The sequence below is a fragment of the Oryctolagus cuniculus genome, chromosome Y (assembly GCF_051225735.1).
Source record: "Oryctolagus cuniculus isolate XC-2025 breed Fujian yellow rabbit chromosome Y, ASM5122573v1, whole genome shotgun sequence".
Classification (NCBI taxonomy): domain Eukaryota; kingdom Metazoa; phylum Chordata; class Mammalia; order Lagomorpha; family Leporidae; genus Oryctolagus; species Oryctolagus cuniculus.
The window spans coordinates 14,795,234-14,809,170 of NC_142889.1; the positions used below are offsets into that span (position 1 = coordinate 14,795,234).

Genomic DNA, 13,937 nt, shown 5'->3' on the forward strand with positions numbered 1-13,937 from the left:
ATGACAATCTCAGTTTTCTTTCATGTGTGTTTATTTTCTTGTGGGTAAAATTAGACCTGCTCCCATTAAGATATATTTATATTTATTTACTTTGATTTGTTGTCTATATTCTTCCTTGACTTTTCTATCTGATCATTCAGTACTAACTTTCTGTTTAAATGTCCATGTCTTCAAATTATTGTCTAAATCTAGAAAGAACTGTCACCTCTCATTGTGTTTTATTTTTAGAAATTCTTCATGCTTATTTTCCCCATGAACTTTAAAATCACCTTATAGAAAATACACACCACATATGACAATCACCCTCTTCTCATTAGTGATTGAGCATGCAAAAAGCAGAAAAGATTAATTCACTAAATGTCCCTCAGTGTCCTAATCATCTCCATTTTTCTTTAAAATCATCAGAAGCAATTCCAGTGTTACTAGCCAACTCCTTCAGACCAGCTCTGTACCCTTTGCTTTCAATGATTTCCCACCTGGCAGAAGCTGTGGAAGATTTTCACCTTGCAGCCTTACACAGTCACACAAACCAGTTCCTTACTGTCAGCATCCTTCTATGCACCACACACACACATACACACACACACACAGTGGTTCTGTTCCTCTGTTCCTCTCTCCCTTCAAACATTTCCATTTCCCTTTTTTTATTTTGCCTGGCATTAATATTTTACCTTTGCTCCCATAGATTTTCTGCTGCTGCTTTGTTTTATTCTAAGCATTTATATCTTTCTTTCCATCATAGTTTCTCATTATTGTTTCTACTTATGAAGAGTAGTGTTTGAAAAATATTTATATTCAACCAGCAAAATTATCTTTTTGTGCTATTTGTTTATATATAGTTCTTTTAGAATTTCAAGTTTATCAGCATACTATCTAAAATTAATGTAGTTTTGTCTCATTTTCACTGTTACATAACTTTCTACTTGTCATATTACCTACTACCTTCATCACAATATAACCATGTGTTCTCTTGATATTAAATGGATACTTTCCAGGGGCCACTTCCTACAGTGCCAGCATCCCACATGGGTGCCAGTTAGTGAGTCAGCTGTTCCATCTCTGATCCACCTCCCTGCTAGTGGCCTGGGAAAATCAGTAGGATATGGCCTAAGTGACTTGGTCCCTGCTACCCACATGAGAATGGAAAGAAGCTCCTGACTCCTGGTTTTGGTCTTGCACAGCACTGGCTGCTGTGGCCACCTGGGTAGTGACCAGCACATGGAAGATCCTTCTCTCTGTGTCTTCCTCTCTCTCCTTCTCCCTCTATAACTGACTTCTAAATAAATAAATCTTTTTAAAAGGGCAGTTTCCATAGAGATTTTATTCACATATTCATTTTTCATTTGAGAAGCGGAATCTTGCATTCACTGGCTCACTGCCAATGATGGGCCAGGACAGAGCCAAGAGTCAGGGAATTGATCTGGGTCTCTGAGTTGTCAGGGACACTAGTGCATCTGCTGCTTCCCATGTTGTGCACAAGCAGAAAGCTGGAGTGAGATGCAGAATCGTGACTCAAAGCCACGCACTCTGATGTGGGATGCAGAGTTCCCAAAGCAGTTCCCCACTGCACTCTGAAAGGAATAGTTTCCAATTTTTCATATAACATAAAGTAACAATTTTCATCATGTTTTGCATCATTTTTCTATATTTCCCAAATCATCATTGTCCCGGAAAATTTCATTGATCTATAAGGGGTTTCAAAATATGTCTCAAGAGTGGTTGTTTTGAAGTAGCTGTTTAAGCCTCCACATCAGAGACCAAAATCCCATATCAGAGGGCCTGGTGTAAGTCCCAGTGATTGTGGCCTTCTGACCCAGCTTCCCTCTAATGTCCCTAGGAAGCAGAAGGTGTAGCATGTATGTTTAGGTTCCTACCACCTCCCTGGGAAACTGGGATGGAGTTCTTGGCTCCTGGCTTTGTTCTGGCTTAATCCTAACTGTTGTGGGAATTTGGAGTGAGAAATTCATTCTCTCTCTCTCAAATAATTAAAACATTTGGAAATACAATGGATGTAAAATACTTACAGAAATTTGACATAGAAACAAAAGCCATAGGATTTTGACATAGAAAAAATACAAAATAATACATTTATCTGATTTTGTCCTTATACCATATTCTCTCCTTCAGGTGAGTAACTATGTCAATTCAAAAAAAAAGGCCTTAAAAGTTGTTGTAAAATGTAAGTGCATTGGAGGAAGAGGATGGGTAGAAAGTAGAGACCTGCAGGAACATGGGGCCTTGTATAGCAGGGCCTTGTATAGACAGAGAGCAGTGCATACCTGGTCACATGAAATACCTGTCCAAGATCTTTTCACCTGTGCCTTAGGGAGGCCTCAAGACCCCCACCTCTTGAGATTTTTACTATTCAGTGGGTTGAGGAGGCTGGCCCTGGCCCTCCTGTATATAAAGTGCACCATTGTGACAGAGCTGGTTCTATGATGTCACTGTTGTCCAACACCCCTCCACATTCCACTGCAATTAGAGGCCACTGATTTTTAGATAACTCACTATTGACTTGGAGTTGAGACCTTCTCTCTTCATTTCCTTCTGAGTTGGGGACATTCACCTTGAGGTGGGTGGCCCTGATTTCTCCTTGCTGCTGCAGAAAGTGATGTTGGCTGTGCCCTTAGTGGTGCCCAATAGATGCTGAGTATGTATATAGTTGTTTCTCTCCCTGTAGGGTGGGATCAAATTTCCCCTTGATATGGGTCTGTGGAGGGATATAATGACTATGGTGCAATTATTCAGGTTTCCAAAGCCTGCTGTGTTTCCTTGGTGTAGTGTGAAGGAATCATTACAATATAAGATGGAGGTGTCTTCTAACTTGATGCAAGCTTCCAAAACATCTTTATGTTGGTTTAAAAGGTGGATGTGCAGGTGTCTGACTGTGTTATGTTCCTGTTTGTCTTGAAATCTTAAGGAAGTTCTTGGTAATTTTAAAACCTGCTGCAAGGTGTTTTGTGGGAAGTCAGAAGATGAACTACAATTATTTAGGTGACTGGGAGAGCATTGGAACTTCCTATCTCAGACAAGCTGTGGTTACCCTGAAAATGATCTAGGAAAGTTTGAGGGACGACCATATACCCATGGGAGAAACTGAGCACTAATGTAGCAGTGTCAGGATTTTGTGTCCCAAGTCAGTGTTGTAAAGGGGAAAAGACAGGAATCAGAAGGTCTCCTGGGAAACTTATATACATCAACAGTGGTTAAATACCAGTAATTATGTTGGATGATATTGACAAGTAGTGGTTCAAAGATAGTTAAAAAAGAAGAAAAGCAATAGCTTAACATAAGCTATTAAGCCATATACACATAATTCATGTGTACATAGCCAAAAATGTTAAGTTTCCCACTAGCCCAACTCAACCTCAGACTTGTCACATGAGGCAATGAGCTGGTAGACCAAAGGGGCATCAGGATAAACAGGTAATTCCTTCCCTAACCATCACTATTCAAAACAAGAAGGCATTTGTTCTGCCTAGCTACTTCTTTAGAGGAACATTTCATTTTATGAGCTTGTGCTCTGCATGCTGCCCTTGTGAGATAGTAAGTATGTTGCACTCAGAAAAGATCCAATAAAGAGGGAGGATTGTTCTAAGTGTCTTGCAGACTGAACCATTTGTTAAAGTGAGACCCCTATTAACAGAAAAAAAAAAGCCTCATATACCACAATGAGATTCTATGGCAGAATCTGGAAATGCAATGTGAAGGTTGTCCTAATCCGACTTGACTTCCATTAATGGAATTATTAAGTAAAATTTTGTTAAAAATGATAAATTCAGAAAATTTTAAGTAGTGCAGGACACCAGATTGGTGTAAAATGGGACTGAACAAAGGCAGCTGAGACATGTGGTCTCACTGACACAGTTGATAGTGAAACCTACAGGGAACCCACATATTTGAACTGATGAGAAGGAAAGAAGGACAACAAGCTAAATGATCTTTTATTTAATTGAGAACTTGAACTCAAAACCACATATTCATAATTATTAAATCCATTTATCCAATAAACTGGAAAATCTAGAAGAAATGGATGTATTTCAAGACACATACAGTCTACCATATTGTAGTCATGAAGACAAAAACCTAAACAGACCAATAATCAAGATAGCAATGGAATCAGTAATAAAGATCCTCACAGCAAAGAAAAGCCCAGGACTGGATGGCTTCACTGCTGAACTCCACAAGTCATTTTTTTTAAATTTATTTATTTATTTTTTTGACAGGCAGTTAGACAGTGAGAGAGAGAGACAGAGAGAAAGGTCTTCCTTTTTCCATTGGTTCACCCCCCAAATGGCCCCTATGGCTGGCACATTGTGGCTGGCGCACTGTGCTGATCCAAAGCCAGGAGCCAGGTGCTTCCTCCTGGTCTCTCACATGGGTTCAGGGCCCAAGGACATGGGCCATCCTCCACTGCACTCCCGGGCCAAAGCAGAGAGCTGGACTGGAAGAGGAGCAACTGGGACAGGACCAGTGCTTCAAGCAGGACTAGAGCCCGGGGTGCTGGTGCCACAGGTAGAGGATTAGCCTAGTGAGCTGTGGCACTGGCCCACCAGTCCTTTAAAAAAGGACAAATTCTAATTATTCTCCAATTATTTAAAATAATTGAAAGGGGTGAATTCCTCCCAAACTCCTTCTATGAGGCCAGAATCACTTTAATTCAATAACCTGAAAAAAATATAGAAAGAGAACTACAGACCAATGTCCCTTATGAACATAGACACAAAAACTCTCAACAAAATACTAGCTAATTGAATCCTACAACACATCAGAAAGATGATTCACCAGGACCATATAGGAGTTATCCCTGGTATGTAAGGATGGTGCAACATAGGCAAATCAGTAAATGTGACACATCATATCAACAAATTGAAGCATAAAAGCCATATTATTATCTCAAAAGATGCAGAGAAAGCATTTGATACATACAACATCCTTTCATGATATAAATATTAGGCAAATAGGGTATGTAAGGAGCATTACTCAGCACAATCAAGGCAATAGATAACAAACACACAACCAGTATCATATTCAATGGATGAAAGTTGGAAGCATTTGCACTGAAATCTGCAACTAGATAAAGATGCCTGCCCACTTTCACCATTGCTATTCAATATAGTCATGGAAGTTTTTGGCAGAACCATTAGGCAAGAAAAATAAACCCACAGCTTCAATATATTAAAGGAAGAGAAACCCAGTGCTCCAGAATGCCTGGGGGAAGGGGAGAGGGATATCATGAGGTGGAAGGAGCTGGCCAGTGCCCCAGGAGAAGCCCTGGGAAACAGCTCTAATTAAGAAGGCACACTGAGGTGTAATCTTATCCAGAGCTTAAACATGGCCCTGACTGATCTTAAGTGTGTGGGGACCTGCAAGGAAGGGCCAGATGGACTACCTAGCCCAGATCAATCTTCAGGGGCTGGACTTGTGGGGAAAATGAGTGAAGGAGGAGAGCAGGTTCCCAGTTTGCAGGCTATGGCCAAAGTCCCCAGTAACACCAAATCAGTGGCAGGAATGTGGAGGGGGCCCCTCTTGAAATATTGGTGGCTACAGTCTCTTATGATCTCTGACACTGGGGGGCTCAGTCTTTTCCTTGGAAGCCTTCTTCCTCCTTCTCTTCCTCCTGAGGCATCTCAAGCTGGAGCCTGGAGCCTGAGGCATACCGGGGGGCCTGTGTTGGAGCAGGTGTTGTTCTCTACCTCTGTGGGGACAGGCCACTCCCCTGTATGGTGGCTGCAGCCTTTTCCACTTTGAGGTCTTCTACCTCTTTGGAACTTTAGGGAGTCCTCCAGCAGGTCCCCTGCTCTCCCCTTCAGTGTCCCTTTCTCTTTTTCTAGGCATGGTGGGTGTGTGTTTGCATAACTGCTTGTGTGTGAAATGCAATCCCTCCCTACTCTGTAGGAGCCTCTTCCTCCACCCAGGCCTGCTCCCACTCCTCCTCCCCTGGAGATGATTGATATGAATAGTCTGCCTAATTTTGTTCTCTGGAGCAAAAACCACTTTTTAATTTTTGAGAACATTTTTACTATGGGCAAAGCATAATCCTGTAATTTACTGTGGTAATCTCACACAGAGATGAGATAAGGAGAAAATTCTAAGGTTTCTGTCTAGTTATCACTTTTACTGATTTTTACTGATTAGTCAAGACATCAGGACAATGCTTTTAGATTCTCAGGCTTGCTCAGTTGCACTCAGCATTTTTACCTCATTTTAACATCTCTTGTTCCTTACCTTTTCTTTATTACAAGGGATAGAAACTATAGAATACAAAAAATATGGAATACACACAATGATAATAGAAAAGTTTCAAGTCAAGATTCATTAATTTCTTCACCATTGTTCTTCTGAGACTATTTTTCTCCAGTCAGAATGTTAGCTTCAATATTTGCTTGAGTAAAAATGTGCCAGCTATGATACATTTCAATTTTTATTTGAAATTGCATATATATAAATACACTTTCACATATGATGTCTATAGGTGTTAATGAATACTGATTATACACATATACTGACGGCAGTACAAAATTCAGATTCCTCAAGTAATACAGTGAAGCCAGACACAGATAAGTCAGCTCTTCTCTCACTTTAGATCCTTTGGAGATTATACATTTTGTTGTCTTTAGTTTCAAAAAGTGAAACTACGGCTAAGTATGGTTTACCTTGAAAATGGTTTGCAGCTTTTAATGGATCTATGAGTTGATGATTGTTGACTTTTGAAAGTTTTGGAAAATTTTCAATGATTTTCTGCTTCAACATTGTTTCTGTTTCTTGTTTCTCCTTTTTAATCCTTTCCACTTGGGCCTACAATTTAAAAATGTCAGCAGTTTCTCTGTGACTTATTTAATTCATACATCATTGTCATTTTTCATCTTTTATTTTCTCCCCATTTTAAGACTGAATATTTTATTCTCTCTTGGATTTGGCTTTCTATAAACAGATTATGCGTCCATGTGTTCAGCAAAAAACATCGACAGAAAATACATTTTTAAATTTACATGTAGAGCTTCCTCCTCTGCCTCCTCCTCCTGTGGCTGCAGCCTCCGCTGGGCTGAGGAGACGGGCGTCCACAATGGCAGTGGCAGTGGCCACAGCACAACCAGCCCCCACCCCCAGTCCTGTCCCCCTGGGGGGCACCGGGCATGGCCAGCCCGCCCCAATGCCAGAGCTGGGCAAGTGGATGTCACTGGAAGATGGCGCTCTCGGGCCAATGCAGCATCAGGCGGTGGTACCGGCGTGTGTTGTGGTGGGTGCTGTCCTGGATCCCAGCGGTGTTCATCAGCCTCCTCCAGGGCTGGTCCTATTATGCCTCCACCATCCAGCTTTGCCTAGTTTCCATGGAAAACACTGGTGAACAAGTTGTGTGCTTGTTGGCTTATCATCAACTTTTTGCGATGTTTGTCAGGTCTTACTGCAAAACTATATATTACCAATGGATCCTTCCAAAGAATTCCATCTCTCTTATGCAGAGAAAGAATTGTTGGAGAGAGAGCCAAGAGGACAACCCCATCAGGAAGTTCTTAGGCTAGCAACCAAGGATCTTCCCATTTATACCAGGACCATGACTGGAGCCATCCGCTACTGTGACAGATGCCAACTTATAAAACCAGATCACTGCCATCACTGTTCCATCTGCGATAAATGTATTTTGAAGATGGATCATCATTGCCCATGGGTGAACAATTGTGTGGGAATTTCAGATTATAAATTCTTCCTCCTTTTCCTGGCTTATTATCTGCTGTACTGCCTTTTTATCACTGCTACAGACTTACAGTATGTTGTCAAATTTTGGACAAGTGGTCTACCAGATACTCAAGCCAAGTTCCATATGCTGTTTCTATTCTTTGCTGCAGCTAGTTTTCTGTCAGCTTATCTTCTCTATTTGGCTATCATTGTTGACTAGTCAGCAAAAATAAATCTACATTAGAGGCATTCAGGAGTCCAGTATCTCGACGTGGAACCAATAAGAATGGATTCAGCTTAGGTCTCAGTAAAAATAATGAGACAAGTTTTTGGTGATGAGAAGAAGTACTGGTTGTTACCCATTTTTTCACATCTGTCTGATGGCTGTTCCTTCCCAACTTGCCTTGTTAACCAGGATCCTGAACAACCATCTACTCCTGCAGGACTGAATTCAACAGCTAAAAATCCTGAAAACCATCAGTTCCTGCAAATCCATAGAGAGAATTCCAGAGTCACCTTCTCACTGACTCGCAGTCTTGGACAGAAAGCAACATAAGCCCTGGAAGAGGCAAAGCTCCTATGAGCAATCCTGTATTAACCATGGAGAATGAGACTTAATCCTCAAGCAAAGTAAATTCATGCTTTATTAAAGTATCGATGCTGTACGTGGATGAAAGGCTCCCATATGAAGGCACCGTTTGGATATCCAGAATATGAGTTAATTGTCTGCAAGTTGTTACTTAAAACATAACACACTTTGGATCCAATATACAGAAACAGAGATTCTTATTAAATATTAAAATGTTTTATTGTATATGAATCAAAGAAGAAATATCTTCTATTGAAAACTCAGCCTAAATTTATGAGCCAGTTTTCACCTAAATAATGTGGGTAGCACAGTTTATTACTTAAAAACTTCATTGATTATCTGATTTTTATTTCAAAAATTGAGACTGTTAAGATATTGTTTCAGATTTAAAGGATTTCATGTCACATTATAAGGTGCTTGATTTGTAAAATCTATTAGTTACTGTTAAGAAGGTAGGGGAAATAAACCAGACTTCTTTTACTTTTCCTTCTGATAGGAAATGAACCTCAGACGTAGTGACCTGTCATAACTATGACTTCATTACAAAGTCCAAATGGCCTGTACTTGAAGATCACCATCCATTTTTATCAGACTTTAATTACTTCTAGACTTTGCTCCCCATTAGAAAATAAGTATGAACATTGAAGCTGAAGCTTTCTGAGCAAGCAAATGGCTAGAACACATTTCTGAGAATGAATCCAATGTTCTTAGAAAATAATTCTAAATCAGAAACACCTTTCATCTTTCCTGATTTTTGTAATTGGAGGAAAATCTGCAATATTATTAAGATTGAATTCTGATACACTTTTGTGGGCTTAGGTTTTTACAAACATCTTTTTTGGTCATTTCTCCTATTGAACTTAGTAAAAGTATTGAACTTCTGTTAAGAATTCCTTTTGGTTCAATGGATTTGCCCTTCTGTAACATCTCTATTATTTGTCCTGTTAATCCTCCAGTGGTATCTATATTATTTTTATTATGTCTTCTCATCAAAACTATGACAGTAAAACTATATGTTTCCTGAAGTACCTATCAAGATTAAATTATGCAAATCATTAAACAAAAATCATATTGTTTTGGAAATTTAGTTCAGTATGAACTAAATGGCATGCTGTTTGAAAATTTAGTTTAAGATAAAAAGATGATTTTGTTGATGTCAAAATGTTTGGCTTCACTAAATATACTAAGAAGCTCTTGTGCTTTGTATGCATTGTTTACAAAAGAAGTATTATTTTTTATTTGAATGAACTATACGTTTTGTAAATGTTAACAATTAGGATAAGCTCTATACTTTTTTTAGTATTGACTTTGAGAATTTAAAGCAGATTACCTTTTAAAACCATGTAGTTGGGGCCGGCGCCATGGCTCACTTGGTTAATCCTCCACCTGCTGTGCTGGTATCCCATATGGGTACTGGTTCTAGTCCCAGTTGCTCTTCTTCCAGTCCAGCTCTTTCAGTCACAGCACCAGCTTTAGCAGCCATTTGGGGAGTGAACCAGCAGAAGGAAGACCTTTCTCTCTTTCTCTTTCTCTCACTGTCTATAACTTTTCCTGTCAAATAAATTAAAAAAAGAAAACAGGAGACAGTGGTGTATCATTAAATTATATTATTTAATTGCTAGATCTCCAGTTAGGACTCTAAATATCTCCAGGATCTACTTTCAAAAACAAAAGCAGAAAGGCTAACTCTAAGCTATTGTATTTGTGATGTTGAAAAGAAAAGCTGAGGGGCCTGCACTGTGGTGCAGTAGGTTAAAGCCCTGGCTTGAAGCACTGACATCCCATATGGGCACCGGTTCTAGTCCCAGCTCTCCTCTTCTGATTCAGCTCTCTGCTATGGCTTGGGATAGCAGAAGAAGATGGTCCAAGTCCTTGGGCCCCTGCACCCATGTGGGAGACCTGAAAGAAGCTCCTGGTTCCTAGCTTCAGATCGGCACAGCTCTGCCCATTGCGGGGGGTGAACCAGATCTCTCGCTCTCTCTCTCTGTGTCTCTACTTCTCTCTGTAACTCTGTCTTTAAAACAAGACAAAACAAAACAAAAAACACATAGTTAAGTAACTGGTAGGTAATCAAAGAGAAAATGATAATAAACTATTCAAAATGTTTGTTAGAAAAATATTCAATAAACTAAAATACCAGAGGACAATGGAATAAAAACTCCATTACTTATCTTTAAAATTATTTATCCTTGCTAAAAATATGAAGAGTTTTATATTAAATGTGTTTATGGAATGAGCTACATAGGCCAAGTCCATTTTATAGGAAAGCAATTCTTTGAACAATATAGCAGCAGTCTTTTTCAGACTTTTTTTTAAGAATTTGACAATCTGCTTCAAAAAATCTGGGAAGACATGATATAGTCTTGCTTTTACCTTAAAGTTTTTTATCCCTTGGTCATTATTCATTATCCTGAAGTGCCACACTAGAAATGATAACTACTGTTAGAAGTCTTAAGGGAAAGAGCAGCATTTGATGTATCAGACTCATATGTCACCAGATATTTTTTCAAAGCACAGAACTAGTATAGCGATATACTGAACTGAATTTTGTTAGGTGTTCCCTCTTGCAAAGCTGGAAGCTAGGGGAAAAAGAGGGATTTGTATACTTCACCTTGTTAGAGTACTGGTAAGATCCCCTCTGGGTCTTTTATGTATTCATTTAAGCACCTAAGTGATTATACCTAAAAATTGCATTTGGAAAAGTAAAACAATTAAAATAAAAATTTTTCAAAAAAATGAAATCTACATGTTAGATTTAATTGTACATTCAAAGATTTCTTGTTGGCCAGTGCGGCGGCTCACTAGGCTAATCCTCCACCTGCGGTGCCAGCACCCCGGGTTCTAGTCCCAGCTGCTCCTCTTCCAGTCCAGCTCTCTGCTGTGGCCTGGGAAGGCAGTCAAGGATGGCCCAAGTGCTTGGGCCCTGCACCCGCATGGGAGACCAGAAGAAGCACCAGGTTCCTGGCTTCAGATTGGTGTGGTGCACTGGCCACAACGCGCCAGCCATAGCAGCCATTTGGGGGGGGGGGGACCAATGGAAAAGAAAGACCTTTTATCTCTGTCTCTCTCTCACTGTCCACTCTGCCTGTCAAAAAATATTTCTTGACATTATTCTTTCAATAATACAATAATTATTTTCATAGCATTTACACTTTATTAGGTATTTAAGTAAATCTAGATGATTTAAGGTGTACCAGAAGATGTGAATATGTTATGTATAAATACTATGCCATTTTATATAAGAGATTTAGGAATCCATGAATTTGGAAATCTGTGAGTGGCATTGGAGCCAATCCTCCATGAATTCTGAAGGCCAGCAAGTATTCCACTTCTCTTTCACGTTAGCTTTTTCTAAACTGTTATTAATCTCATTCACTGACTTATTTTAGTCTTTCTGTTTTTGTGTTAAAGTATTTCTATGTGATTTTTTATACTAAATTTTTATTTCTCTGTGAAAACTGTTTTATCATGACTCTTGAATATTTGTCAGTTATCTATATTCTAGTCTTGGTAACTCCAATATATAGATCTCCAGTCATTCTGTTTCATATATCTTTCTTCCCAGCATGTCTATTAAATCTAAGTTGTATTTTAGATACTTTGCATGAAAAAAAAAAAGCAGACATAATTTGAGGTTCTGAATGATCCTATCTTTATTAAGAGAAATTTTTCTTTTACTTTTTGCAAGCAACCAATCAGTGTAGTGACAGTTTAATTTAAAACAATCAATTGTTTACCTGATATTGAAAATATAGTGAAGATGATTTTAAAGATATCAAAAGGGGCAGCATTGTGACTTAGCAGGTAAAACTGCTGCTTTATAGTGGCACTAGCTTTGACTGCTTCTCTTTTGATTCAGCTCCCTGATAATGCACCTAGGATAGTAGCAGAAGATGGCCAAAGTCCTTGGGCCCTTGCATCCACATGGAAGCCTCAGATGAATCTCCTGGCTTCAGAGTGACCCAGGCCCAGTCATTGCAATCATTTGAGTAGTGAACCAGTGGGTGAAAGATCTCTCTTTCTCTCCTTTTCTCTGTAACTCTACCTTTCAAATAAATAAAATAAATCTTTTAAAAAGGAAATGTAATATCATTCTCAGTGACAGTATCTCATTTGAAACAACAATGTCTTTTTTACTGTCCTCCAATTTTTGGCATAGGGTAATACAAATTGTATAATTTAATAAAATTAATAAATGAATTAATGAATCAATGAATGTTGAAAAAGAGGTGCATTTTAATATTTTATCTCTATTTGCATGAATTTATATATTTCCATTTTGTCTGCACAAAGCTGGTAACAATATTTTCTTGTTCACCATTTGTTTTTAATCTCAATATTTGGCTTTGCTTGCCTTCTTTAATTCCTTCCACCCTGCTCTCCTCCATCACTTTCCTTTCCCCTCCTCCTGATTCTACCTTCTCCCTTCTCCCCTCTTCCCATGTGCTTCTCCCTCCCTCTCCTTCCTTCGTCCTCTGTAATAATTTGAAAAAAATTTTTGTTAATGAGCACAAAAATTTATACATATTTATGGAATATCATGTTATGACTTGATATTTGTATATATTTATAATTTAATGTATAATCAGGGCTAACATATCTACCTCCTCAAACATCATTTCTTTATGGAGAAAATATTGAAAAGCCCTTCACCCAGTTTGTTTTAGAATAATGTATAATACATTGTCATTATATATAGTCAATCAACCTTCACCCAGTTTATTTTAGAATAATGTATAATACATTGTCATTATCTATAGTCAATCGACTATACAATAGAACACCAGAAATTCTTTCTCCTATCTAGCTATGGCTTAGTATCAGTTTATCATTTTTTCTCCATCCTTCACTTCCCCCCTACACTCCCCAGATTCTGGTAACCACCATTATATACCTAATTTACATTAGATCAACCATTTAGATTCCACATGAGTGAAATCGTGCAATGCTTGTCTTTCTATGCTTGGCTTATTTCACTTAAAATAATTACCTGTACCTCCAATCTTCTTACATATGAAAAGATTTAAATCATTTAATGGCATAATAGTATTCCACTGGTTATATGTATCATATTTTCCTTATTCATCAGTGAATGGACACTTAGGTTGTCTCCATTTCTTAATTGCTGAAAATTGTTCTGTAATAAACATGGGAAAGCAAATATATCTTCAAAAGACTTATTTTGTCCTCTGTTGATGGGAATGTAAACTGGTGTAACCACTCTGGAAGACAGTATGGAGATATCTCAGAAATCTGAATATAGACCTACCATATGATGTGGCTTCCCACTTTTGCAACTAGATGGGCACAACTGGAAACTATTTTTAAGTGAAATAATTCAGAAACAAAATGACAGATATCATATATTTTCCCTGATCAGTGTTAATAGTGTATCTAAAATATAATGTATTATATGAAATGGACATTTTGAGATTTGATGATTATTTACAGCCTTGTCTCTTCTGTTGAGGGACAGCATCATTTCTTCATACAATTTGCTGAACTCTTTCACTTAATGTAGGGTTAACTTTATGATCATTCAGTAAATGGAAAATAGATCTTTATAAAAATTAAGAGTGGAAATGGGAGAATGAAGAGAAAAAATTGTTTGAGCATGGGCAGGAAGGAGGTTAGGGTGGGTGTATTACTATGTTCCTAAATTTTTATGTAT

The 13,937-nt window shown here is 38.4% G+C and overlaps 1 pseudogene; it reads left to right on the forward strand.

The window, feature by feature from the left end:
• Positions 1 to 7,187: 7,187 nt before the first annotated feature.
• On the forward strand, positions 7,188 to 8,295 carry LOC149119269 (palmitoyltransferase ZDHHC2 pseudogene; annotated as a pseudogene).
• The last annotated feature ends 5,642 nt before the right edge of the window (positions 8,296 to 13,937 follow it).